Source organism: Camponotus floridanus, unplaced genomic scaffold (genome assembly GCF_003227725.1).
Source record: "Camponotus floridanus strain SB8 unplaced genomic scaffold, Cflo_v7.5 scaffold3, whole genome shotgun sequence".
Lineage (NCBI taxonomy): Eukaryota > Metazoa > Arthropoda > Insecta > Hymenoptera > Formicidae > Camponotus > Camponotus floridanus.
In genome coordinates, this window is record NW_020229436.1 from 3,347,931 (window position 1) to 3,360,577 (window position 12,647).

General features: G+C 28.0%; 1 protein-coding gene across 1 annotated transcript in view; it reads right to left on the reverse strand.

Moving 5' to 3' along the window:
* Positions 1-8,356, reverse strand: part of LOC105254897 (lachesin) — a 158,827-nt gene extending 150,471 nt beyond the window's left edge. Inside the window, exon 1 of the mRNA XM_025409987.1 lies at positions 8,105-8,356. The gene's annotated coding sequence lies outside the window, so the exon portion shown is untranslated. The remainder of the gene's footprint in view (positions 1-8,104) is intronic.
* Positions 8,357-12,647: the final 4,291 nt, after the last annotated feature.

Below are 12,647 nucleotides of genomic sequence, written 5' to 3' on the forward strand. Positions count from 1 at the left end.
AATGCAGTCGCGCATTTTTCTCGAATATTATCGCGAGCGATTCCAGTCACGCGTCTTGGCGGATTTTGTTTAGGAGTTCTCGCGGAAGAAACGCCGGAGCGAATAACTTCGTAAAACACTCGTAAACGTAACGGGTCGTGAGGAGAGATATTGGCTTATCGCGACTTCGTTTTATACTTTATATTCCACTCAACTAAATTTTACAGCCGCAGATAACATTTATTTGCGGGACTACAGTTAGTATATATGAAAGAGAGATCTTATCAGGATTCAAAACGCGAGTTTGGAAGACTGACAGTAAGTCCAGATATGCGATGTACATTGAAACTCTCCGTCGACACACGCGACAATAAATTCTCTCCAAGTAAAAACATTTTTCTCTCGAATTTTAAATTTTTACAGAAAATCTCCATATTTTATTTTTATTTTTTAAACTAATACTTTTAAATTAATCAACATTAATAAATTACAATTTCTACACAAAGCGTCACGAACTTTCGTCATAATTATAATGAATATTAAAAAAGATGTGACAAAACATTTAAAAAACGTATCTCTAAATAAGTAATTGATTAATTCATCCTGTCATAATTTACTGAAAACATTTTCTATTTTTTTTTTCAATTTGCAGATTAAATATTAAATAAAATGTTTTATTTTGCAAAATTATGCGCGAGAAATTGGACTATCCGCGATATGAACGAAGCGTCATCGGACATTATACTGGTTGGTGATTTATTTCTTTTTTTTACGAAACTTTGGACTTTATTGCCATTACTGAAATTGATACGGCAAATCTCTGATCTCTTTCTCTCTTTTTAGGAGTCGTTTTAAAAACCTTCGGAATTATTAAAACATCTGCGATGTACCCCGTCGACCGCCTAAATTCATTAATGCATACGACAACGCCGACAACGGCGCGCGCGAATCGTATTTCACGTCCGAGCAAGTAGAGAACGGTAACTAACCCGTTACGTTAACTAACGAGGCGGAAAATTATCAAATGGCTCGTGCGACGATAGCCAAGTCCGTGCGAATTACCCACGAACTCGCGGACGATATTCTCGCGTTGATAAATGAGCGGAATGTTCTTTATCTTGTACACGTTTGTCCAAAATATCGCGGGTACGATCAAATTGTTATGCTTGAACTTTAACTTTACTAACAGAGAGCATCCCCCTATTTGCAATATTTATATTCTGTTATTTTCCGAAAAATATATTATATAATACTGTGTGAAAATAATAGTCGAATTTAGTGTATAATATTTGATAATATATTTAATTTAATCAAAATTTTTTTTAATCTCATTAATGGATTCGGGTGCATCCATTAAAAACTATCACATACAAATTTATAATACTATATATAATTAAAAGAATACGAATTAATATTATACGAAATTAATTAATATTATTACAAAATATTATATATATATATATATATATATATATATATATATATAAATTGAGGAAAAGAAATAAAAAAATATCGTTTACCTTTCACCTGTAATTTTTAAAGCCGAGAAATATCGATGCAATTAGACAACTCTCGGGTACATCGTCTGCCGTTTACGTGCCATTAAAAGCTGTAAAAGTTGTCGCGGTATCGTTTAGACATTAATTACATCACAGATGTTCTGTTGGAACAGCGGTGTAAAAGTTTAAGCGCTATTAATTGTTGTCAGCATGAAAATATTTTCAAATTAACTATCCAATTAAGAGGAGTGATATTATGTCTATTGTTTGTAATAATAATTTTTAATCTCATCATTAAATCTTTTATAATACTTGCTGGAGAATATATCTTCTTAAAAATATTTCTTGAGGTTATTTTTAACTTAACAAATGTTTTTAAGTACCTGATAGTAAAATTTTAATTGATTACAAGCAGCTTTTATACTTTAACAAGAAGTAAAAACAGAATAAGAGAGAACGAAAAAGAGAGATCTATAAATACGAAATTTGCCTCGAAGATTTATATTTAACGTCAAAAGTGAAAGCTATTAAAGTAATTGGGGAAAATTGGGGTTGTTAAAATAAAAGAAATTATATTAGGGGAATTTTGGAATTTTATTGTAAAACAAAAATGAGGAAAATAAAAAAATGATAAAATAATAGCACATTCTTTCAAGGTTCTTGTCAAAGATAAAAATATTCTTGTATCAAAAGAAAATATTTATTTGTGTGTGTATTTGTGTGCGCTAGTTTTCGATAATAATTCTATACAAAGAACAGAAAGAAATTATTTTGTCACGGACAATCTTTTATATTTTTATTGTACGCGATCGAAATTCCGACGTAAGAAAAACATTGGATTTTGCATTGACTGCCATTTTCTCTTCCGTTATTCCCTCCACAAAGTCTCTGCTATCTTCCAAAAGAAATGGCCATTGCACGGAAAGAGGATTCCGCGAAAATTCAACGTCGGCATTCGCGCGGAATGCTTGTTCGCAAAAGTTGAATCAAGAACCGAAGGCGGAACGGGATTCAGTCAAAAGAGTCCTTCCACGCTAACCGATTTTGCATATAAGTGAGAGATTCTATTCTTGAACCGATGCTGTTACTAACGTTAATGTTTCGTATCGAATTTTCGCGGCGTTATCCACGAATGTTTAAGATTTTCAAGCGAAATGTAAAATATACGCAAGAGAGAAGAGGAGAACTCAACCGTAAAACCAGAAATGTCGAACTATTGTTCGCTAAGCGATTGCTGTGGTGGCGCAAATTTCCTCGTTGGGGTTACAACCGAGAGTTAAGCGGTTGGCGAAGGAATTTTGCTCTTGTAGTGTAATGCGAGAACTCCAATGATTGATTAGCGCTTTCTAAGTCATTTGCATTGATCGATGTTTCGTATTGATACCAAAAGCCTTGGTCAAAATTGATGTAATAAGTTAACTATTTACCGCATACTATGCGTAATGGATAAAATATATCATCAAATTATTTGGAAATAAACAAATCAATTTTCGAACGAAGATTTGCTTTTATCGTCATAGAATATTAAAACATTTTTAAAACACTTTTATTTCACCGTAATTAATAATAATAAATTATGCTAATGTCAAAAATCTTACAATATATATATTTATTTTTTTCAAAATTAAATTTATCTGTTTTAAACTGTTTTACAAGCGAAATATTTTATTTAAAAAAAAATAAATTACATGTTTCTGTTTTTAAGAAAAATTATTTATATGTTTTTACACTTTAAACTTTTCAAATATTTTGTATGATGATATTTTCACATAAAATCGCGAAAATCTAATTAAACTTGTAACTCAAGAGTTTTATGATTCAGATACTCTTGGATATTTTTTAAAAAATTTTTTCGTTTCCTTTTGCACGAGAATTTTCATATAAACGCGCTCCATTTTTCCCTCGGAAAAGGTAACGACGGAGATCACTCGGACTTTCGTCAAGTACGTACATACGCATGAAATTCGCGAAATACATTCTAGGGTCACAATGGCATATAGCGGGCATACCCACGGGATCGAGATGAAACGATACGAGTCTCGCGGGAACCGTCTCGAAACGAGCTACGTCCTATTGAATAACTCAGCGTTACCATACGTCGATCCCGTCCGTTCCGACATCCCCCATGGTTCTCACCCTCCACTGTTTCGAGAGTATCGGGGAAAACGTCAGATCGATATGGAAAACCTTTACCATGGCCCGACAACAAGGATGGTACATGGACGACAAGGATAAAGTATTAGTTTCCACCCAGCTTCTGCTGAAATTCCATTTCTACACATGTGATATATATTGGATATAGTGGATATATATTGTTGCAGTATTTGTTAAACGTCTGTGAAAATAGTGCTACTATAGTATTTATATGAGATATAAAATAATATCTTAAAATAATATCTTATGTAATATCGTAAGCCAAATCTTGCTATTTTTCGAGTTACAAGATATCTTCTAGTTGCATTAATCGTTTCTTTGTCGACTTTTACGTCATTAATTTTTTTATTTATTAATTTCTCTACTAGCTTTTCTTATCATTATTGCTATTAAAACGATTTAGAAATGTCGACTCTGTATTACACGAAGTAATAATATTAATACCGGTGCATTTTTTATAAAAAATTATGATCAAAAATTTTAATTAATTTAAGTTCCACAAATTTTAATTTATTTGATTAACTTCCAGTATATACAATATTTATTAACAGAGATAGAATTATTAATTTTCCATTCTTTTTCAGACACGAAAAAGAAAATTAAGGATAACAATTTGACCTATATAAAAATTCTGCCCAGTTAAATTAATCGCTTATTAAATTAATTCAAATTTGGTCGAAATCGCGCTGAATATTAAAACGTCTCGCGATCAATATTTTCAAATTGCTTTGAAGATAGGAAACGTGCAGCAGCTATTTCAACAAAGATTGCGATAGAAGGAAAGTGTATCATTGAATACTCTCTTACGCGATCAAGTGCGCGAAAGTGCACGATTATACGATCGTGTTCAATGTGCAACGAATACCTCAAATGCAAATACCCGAATAGTCCATTCCATGCCCTTGCACATCTCCTATTGTTCCATTACCGCTTGTCCATCCCATTCTCGTAACTCGACTTCCACTGGTCACGGCAATATCTAAATTCCTGTCGACTAACGGAGAATCACCGTTCTATATCTGCAGATAATTAATTTAAAGAGATGTGCGCGTCCCGTTTACTCATTAGACGCTCTTCATCGGTTAACAAAGTCAGCTGTGTCGAGATTAATCGTAGATATAATCCAGGTCTTTTAATCATTGTAAAGTGGCTATTTACACTTCGCATTACTTCACATGATCATACAGTAATCAAGATGTGCAACAGCTTTATGTTAGATATAATAAATATGCATAAACTATTAAAAATTTTAAAAGAGAAAGAGAGAATGACTTCTATTTTATTATTACATAATGTTTAATTTTATAATTGTATTTATATAATTATAATATTATTTTTTATGTAAAAAAATAAGATTTTTAAAAAATTCTTCACTATAGTCATTCTTTTTGTACTCTTGAATAATTGTTTTGCTTTTACTATTCGTATAATTGTGAAATGATTTCAAAATTGAGTTTCAAATATCTATATCTATAAAATCTTGCAACTTCCACGTAACCATCGTATCATGGACACACTTGTGCTCTTTGATCTCACATGTGACATCAAATTGCTCTTTTACAGAGTATGTTTGTTGAACGAACGAGATTTGCTCTCCGCTTATGAGCTCATCGAGTAAATATCAAACGCGTACTATTACTTTAGTACTACTAGTGGACACACGAATTTATTAATTTCATTTGATTACATCATTCGTGAAGTTACAGTATTGAAATTCATATAAAATGAATACTATAAAAAGAATGCAGTCTGATAGTCCTTTTAAACGATAGTATAACAATTTATGATTTATTTGTGATTTATTTTAATTCCAAATTTTAGTAGTAGAGCTCTGTAAATTATCTTTTAAAATAGAAATTCTGAAAAAACCAGCATCCGATCTTCCTGATATTTGTTTTGTTTTCGGTCAGAAATTAATAAAAAGATTTATATTTGCGTGCATGCAAACTCATATACGGCGTTTTGCGTTATAAATAACTAAGTAATTGCTTGCAAATTCCGTTCCTGTAAAGTTATCCTATATGAAATGCTTATGATATAGTTATATCGAAGAAGATCGCGAAGCATGATCAACTTCATGTAATATATAGTCATTGTGGAAGTTTCTTTAAAGCATATACATCGTGTATATAATAGATATTTAAAACGATATTTTAAATCAACCCATAAAACGAGATGATAAAATTGTTAATAGCTCTTAAACAGTGCTTATCATTGCTTGGATTTGTTCAGAGATAACGAGCTAAAAATTATTGTCTTTATTTTTAGTCATATAAAAATATATCTTGATATATATTAACTCATTATTTATATCGAATTAGAACAAACATAATCAATCTGCAATGTTAGAGAGGACATTAAAATTCTATGATTTAATATAACGAAGATTCTGTTTACATGTATTTTAAAATCTTATATAATTTGTTATATAAATATTTACTGCTGGAAACATATTGAAATAAATGATAAATTATATATACATGCAATTATAATAATCAATTATAATTTTGAATGATTACAAACAATTCATTATATAAGACGACATGCAATTGTTGAGTGAATTGATGAAATTAAGCGGAACTGTAAAATAATTCATTTACAGATTCATACATATAAACAGACACATATATGTATATATACATATATACATATATATATAATATTTATCATCTATGTTCTTTTTCATCAACGTTTAATAATTATATGTAAATACCGATTCATTTTCATAGAAATTTAATATAAATAGAAACCTCAATATAATTATCAAACTCATTAATGTAATTAATTAATGTGATTAAATTATTAGCTAAAATTTAAACAATAATTTTTAGATCAAAAAAATTTTATAATAAAACACGCGTAAATTTTTTTTCATTAAATTCAAAAATTTTAAATTTGAGAGATTTAAATAATAATTTCTATTTTTATTTTTAAATTTAAATAATAATTTTTTAAATATAATTTTAATATAATTTAAATATAATTTCGACTGTTATGAGCAAGCGTTATGCAATTATACACTTTAATAAGCGTTAATTATTCCAATTAGCAATTTAGTGAGAATCGATTACTGGTTGATCCGCAAAGAAGCACTTTTTTACGCATCAAAGAAACTCTTTCTAACGACGAAAGATCTGCATTTTAATAATGTTTCATGTCATCGATTTGTCCTGCCATGATCTCATTACTAATGCATCTTAAAAATTTGCTTCGATGATCGTAATCTCCGAAGATTCGGACCATTTCGAAGCAATCATGTGACAAGCGTTTTCACAATCTCTGGATGCGTGAAATGATAAAATGTTATATTGCTTCCTCAATAAATTATCGTTAAACGTGAAAATAATATCTCGACTACTGCGGCCTTAATTATTACTATGTGATTGCTACGTAAGCTGTGATTGCAAGCATCGTAACAATTCATTACCTATGTAGATCTGTCAATCCAGAACCTTTAAATATTTTATATTATTGCAACGTACGAGAGAATAAAGTTGGCTAAATCATTTATTTTTTCTTAAATTTTAATGATTTTACTGAGATGAGAACTTAACAAAGAAGAAGTAAATATTAATATATATTTTCTTATTTTTTTTAGATAACAAATTTATAATTGTCTAAAATAAATGAGAATAATAGATAATTATTTTAATTACATTAATCTAATTTTTAATATTTGACTATTCTCTCATTTTTCCCATCTTTCACAACTTTTATCTATTATTGTTTAATTTCATTGTGGAATGCATTTACTTCGTAATAATCATATTGCGCGCGTAGCGTTTGATAAATTGGTAAAAATATATTTGACAGAGATTGAGGCGGTTGCATGTAATTATTATGCAGCAAACTTTCATCATCAACGTGCAAAATTTCGCAGGTAGATGCGTTTCATAGTACCACTATTAGGTATGCGTTTTCATATATACGTAAAGCACTATTTTACATATAAAATGCATAAAAAGAACTTATAAAAATATATTAACACGTAAACCAAATTTTTTTGAACAAACTAATTCGTACCAAATTATTTTTCTATAAGAAGTCTTACTTAGAACGATATTTTTTGATATAAAACGCAGAAGTAATAATTGTTTTCAAAACGACTTTTAATTATTGTCTTACATACATATCATACACATAAGTATAGATTTTTAAAATAATAATAAAATATTTTTGATAAATTTCTCTCTCTTTTCTATTTTAAAATTGATATAAAAAAATTGATATAAAAAAAACACTTATGCTATATGGTATGAATATAATGGCAAAGATAAATAAGATTTGAACTTTATATATATATATATATATATATATATATATATATTTATATTTATAAATATTTTTAAATATTTTTCAACAAAATCTAGAGAATAAAATATTATACCTTTTATAATCATTTATAATACATTACTAATACGAAACAAAATAGCAATTAATATATTACAAGTAATAAATAATAAATAACTTACTCGTTAGTTGTCCGGTGGTTCGTCCTTCCTGGGTTTCCTCCTTCTGTTTTGTTCATTTTCTGCTTGTCACACTCACTCGCGAAAACATATGATTAATTATTCATTAATTTCACATGTATTAATTAACAGAATATGATTATCGCACGATATTTTGCACGGCATACCAGAACACGATAAACACGATATACACGATAACACGAGTGACACGATTACGTTGTCACAAAAGTACAAGCGATCACAATAAAACTATAATATGTTTAATATTCAAGATCACATAACCACGCTTTATTCATTACGGCAAGCTATCTCTCTCTTTGTGTTTCTAATAAATAATATATTCAGATTTTAATATAAGCGAATAAATGTACAAATTAAAACTAGACGTAGAATTATGAAACAAAGATTGCAATGTTCGTAAATATAATTTAAACTTGCCGGTCATTTTACGCGATATATTGTAATCCAATAAACACAGCCAAAAACATGTTTATCTTGTATAATTTATAAACGTTAAATTTATAAAACACGATTTTATTATTAATTAAACACGTCGCGATACAATTTAATCAGAGTTGATCTGTCTTGTATTTATTTAACTTCCACGAGTCGTCAATCACGAGAATTGATTAACTTCACGATAATCGTAATTGAAAAATGATCACTTTCCGAAATATAACACAACGATATCACCGCGAACTTTCCCGTATGAATGATGAAACATAACTGACTCTGCGAACGTAAACAGCAGCACGCTACGCGTAGTAATAACAATAGAATGAATCGTAATATTATACCGTGCTCGGCCTTGACCTACTTCGCGCGCCATTTGCTTTCGTCACGCGACGTCATCACGTCTTATCATTCGTACGACGTCACTCGAGCGGTAAGGTCATGGCGTCTCGCGCTCCGTACATCGTCGTATTATATTTCGGAAATATTTCGATTCTTTTCATTACTGCTAAGGATTTTACATATAAAGACAATCGATTATTCATTAAAGTAGATGTTTCGCCAGATGTTTATCAAGTACGAATGTAACATGTAATAATATATGAGTCGCAGAATCGAAAGGTTATACGAGTGTTGAAAATATTTCTCTCCGCGAAAGTGTTTGAAGTATATCACGTATGTATTACCGAATTAATGTATTACGAATATGTACTTTATCTTGTGTACTTTTATTTAATTAATTATTGACTCATCGTGATATATCGTATGGTATATTAGATTAAAATGAAGTTGCTATAATTTTCACTTTCAATCATTGACAGAATGTCGAGAGAATACGAAACATCTATTTCGTGTAAATTCTATTTCGTAATATATTAATAGTAAAGTCAATTTACCATAAATTTAACGTTTGTAAATTATTATAGTTTGAAACAATATGTGAAAGCATATTTCCTGAGATTTATTGAGTCGTAACATCAATATATCGTGCGAATAATCGGCAAATTCATTTACAATTTCGATTATTACAAATTTTTGAATTTTCTTTCTAATTTTGATTTATGCGTTCATTCGCTTATATAGAACATGTGAGCGCATGTTTTTAAATAAATATTATTTATTAGAAATAAGAGTGACATTACCGTAACGAGTGAAGCGTGAATTTGGTTAGGTATGTAATTTTTGAGTACCTCAAACAAATCGTTCCAATCGTGCTTCGTAATCTTATATTCGGGAGTGACGTGTAAAGTACCGTGCGATTCAAATTAACCTTATTTTCGCGAGTGAGTGCCATAAAGCAACAAAAGACGAGAAAAGAAGAGGGGTCCAGGGACGCAGATGATAACGGAGCAATCGTGAAGTAAGTTATATTTATTTTATATATATATATATATATATATATATATATATTTATTTATTTACTTATTTATTTATTATTTATTATTTAAAATTAATTTCCATAATAATGATACATTTAAAAATTTTAAATTAATATAATAATATAATACGTATGTATAATGTATGTAATTATTTATATAAAAACAAAATTTTAATTTATCATATGTTATATAAAATTTTATTATATTTTATATGCAATAAAAAGAACTTTTTATCGAAAAATTATGTAATTTTTCATCAAATATATTCCAAAAGATATAAGAAATTACGTGGAGTAATTATGTTTTAAGATATTAATTATTTTAGACATTGTTTTACATAGTTTCCATATATTTATTTTACAGATCAACGCAGTATATTACAACTTTGCTGCTTCGCATCATACCGTGAGTCTCAAACTATTTTTTATTGATATTTTTTATACATATTTTCCTTGGAAAATTTCAATAAGTTAAAATAATTTCTACATTACTCGCAATAATAGAAATTGATAGAAAGTTCTCATACGATATCAGAGAGACCAATTTCATAAAAATTGTACTGATTTGAATCTCTACCATATAAAATATAATAAAATGTTATAAATTAAATGTTATTAAAATGTTATAAAAATATTAATTTATTTTATAAATTAAATGCAATTAAAATGTTATAAAAATATAGTGAGTAGTAGTTAGAATATAGTAGTTTTATAGATGCATGTAGAATTTAACTCTTCCTAACAAAAAGAGAGAAAGTAAGAATATTGTTCTTTTTTGCTTGTGTATCGTATTTGCTGTAATTTGAAAGTAAAATAAGAAAATCGTTCTTTTTACTTTACTTGCAAATTACTTTACTATAAATTACTTTACATTATTACTTTATTTTATCACGTACGATTAGTCGATTACGTATAGAAGAAATAAATTAAATTCAATATTCTTCATGATCGCTTCATCAAGTATTCATAATTACATATAAATGAGAATTCTATTTTTATCGAGATTTAATGATATTTATTACGGAAATGCCGTAACATAAAGAAAGAATAATGTGATACAGTATAAGAATTTTACGATTAAACGTGACTGCAATCGCGATGACGGATGAGTTGATTCATTAAACGCGTCTCTCGATATCGCATGCACACCCGACATAATATATAGCTCGAGTTCTCGTGCTGCTAATTATATCGTTGTCAGCCAATTGGCAGTAAGGTGTGATCATGATTAAGAGATTTAACGATGCGTAAGCGATTTCCTCTAGTATAGACAAAAGATTCGTTAAAGAGTATTAATAGTAAGAGCATTCGTTAGAGTATTAATAGAAACGATAAATTATTGCTTTAAAAGGAAAAAGAATTATCTTAATTGATTGTTTAATAGATTGAATATTGATATCAGTTTCTAAAATTTTTTACAGATTAAAAATAAATAGTATCTTGAAACACATAAAACACCATATGAGAACAATATTTAGCAGAGTTTTGTATATGATGTTTGAGATAATTAATAATAAATAATATATGATATAGTAGAGAAGTTTCTCTTTTTAACAGAAAAAGTTTATATTCTACAATAATTTTAAAAATGTTGCAGTTGTATTTAAGAAATATTTAATAATTATATAATTATATATATATATATATATATATATATATATATATATATATTTCGAGTTATTTGAAGATATAAAAAGATCTTTTACACATTTTAATTTTGTGTAACATAGAACTTTTTGATTCATATCGATTATCTTTCTTCTTAAAAAAAAAATACTGCAATTAGAAAACTAATTATTCAACAACTATTTTACAAATTGATTTATTTTTGCTAATATATAAATATGCAATAATAAAATCTTATATGTTCAGATTATACGACATATTATATAGACTGCATATATAGCAATGAATAATAATTAATTATCTCTGATTCGTCGATTGGTTGTTGCGTGTGGAACATATATATTTTTCATTTATTGATATAATTAATTGTCACATTAATTCCTTATTTTATTATCGTTTACATTGTTTTATAACTATTGATCAAATATATATATATATATGTGTGTGTGTGTGTGTGTGTGTGTGTGTGTGTGTGTGTGTGTGTGTGTATGTATGTATGTATGTATATATATGTATGTATATATGTATAAAACGATAATAAGATATTAAATATGCAATTAAACATAAATTATATATTAATATAATCATTACTCAATATGTTTCATAGTATTGTATTAGAAGAATTTCCGTGCTCTTTTATATATTAAAAGATTATTACAATCCAATCGATAGGCTTTACAAATGTAAATTGAGACGAGCTGATGATGTTAAAAATGCACAAAGCAAAATCCAAATCAGATTATATAATAATGTTCAAAATTCATTCATGTTTACTTGATGAGTTTGCATTATGAAGAATATTACTGTAATTCCATTTAAAATTTCCTCCGATTAGATGGAATTCGCTTTCAACGCGAATAAATCGTTTTACATTCGTGGTTAATGGTACAAATGGCTTAAAATAAAATAAAAAATTTTTAATATTATTTTAATTAATTAATCTATTTCATAAATCTGATTTTATTCGATATGGGAAAAATAATCAGAATTCCTGACATTGTGTGAGCGACCTGACAGGTGTTTCATCTATTAATATAAATATGGTTATTTATATTATCTTACTAATATATAAATATGATACATTTTTTA